Source organism: Nomascus leucogenys, chromosome 9, assembly GCF_006542625.1.
Source record: "Nomascus leucogenys isolate Asia chromosome 9, Asia_NLE_v1, whole genome shotgun sequence".
NCBI lineage: Eukaryota > Metazoa > Chordata > Mammalia > Primates > Hylobatidae > Nomascus > Nomascus leucogenys.
Window position 1 is genome coordinate 63,852,574 of NC_044389.1, and position 1,364 is coordinate 63,853,937.

Genomic DNA, 1,364 nt, shown 5'->3' on the forward strand with positions numbered 1-1,364 from the left:
ACTGCATCTGGTCAAGAACTGCACTAAGAACATTTACGTGGATTACACGCTGAAACTTCAGTTTAAATGCTAATTTCATTATTAATAGTGTGGGGATCTGGCCTGAGGCCAGAAATCAGACTCCCTGAGTTTGGATCTCAGTTCTGTCACTTACTATGTATCCTTTTGCCTCAGTTTCCTCATCTGTAAAATGGGCTTTGTTGTGAGAATTATTTGGTAATATACTTGAAATATAAATAACAAGGCATGTCTAGAGCATAAGTGTGGAGAAAAATGTTAGCTCACAGTTGTTTTTTGTTTGTTTTTTGTTTTGAGACGGAGTTTGCTCTGTCACCCAGTCTGGAGTGCAGTGGCACAATCTCGGCTCACTGCAACCTCCATCTCCTGGTTTCGAACCATTCTCTTGCCACAGCCTCCCCAGTAGCTGAGATTATATGTGCGCACCACCACGCCCAGCTAATTTTTGTATTTTCAGTAGAGATGAGGTTTCACCATTTTGGCCAGGCTGGTCTCGAACTCCTGACTTCGTGATCCACCCGCCTCGGCCTTCCAAAGTGCTGGGATTACAGGCCTGAGCCACTGCGCCAGGCTGCTCGTAGTTTAATCTCCATTGTACAGCCATGACAAGAGAGAATTAGGAAGACAAAGCTAGCGACTCTCATATTCTGTTCCGGACTCCGGGATCTTCCACACACCCTTGTTTTTAGCCACCACTGCACCATCCTCCTGGGAAAGCTTTTGGGGACCTGTAGGAAGGAAACCTTTGGGGGAAGCTGTAGGTGGGGTTGTGGTGTGTTTGCTTGTTTTCTTATTTGTTTTTAACATGACATTGACTCGCACATATTTCTCACCTCGAGAGAAGATGATGCGGGAGAGAGGGGCGTTATGATGGGTATGCTCTCAGAAAGACAGGAAGCTATGATGACGGGCTACAGGTGCAGGGGCCCGCAGTGTCCCTCAGAAGAGGCTCAGGAAAGTAAGTGAGAATGGTGTTCACGTTGTGACTTTGTTTGGAATCAGAAGAGCGAAAAGCCAGGAAGAAATTCTGTTTTCCTCTGCCCTCTTGGTAGCCACCACACAGCCGCTGTTCTTGGAGAATTAAAAAAAAAAAAAAAAAAAAAAAAAAAAAAAAAAAAAAAAAAAGTCCCTCCTACCATTTCTTTAGTCCTAAATCTCCTTTTCCCTTCCTCTCCCCAGCCATCCCACCCCCACTTCCTCTTCTCTCCCTCCCGCTGCCAGTTCTCTGGTTACTCCCCCCTCTTGCTTCTATCCCAGCCTGGTGCAAGCTAAGAGGACGAGGACGAGGGAGTGGGAGAGATTGGCTGAGGACTCTACAGATCAGCTAGAGAGCGAAGGAACTAAGT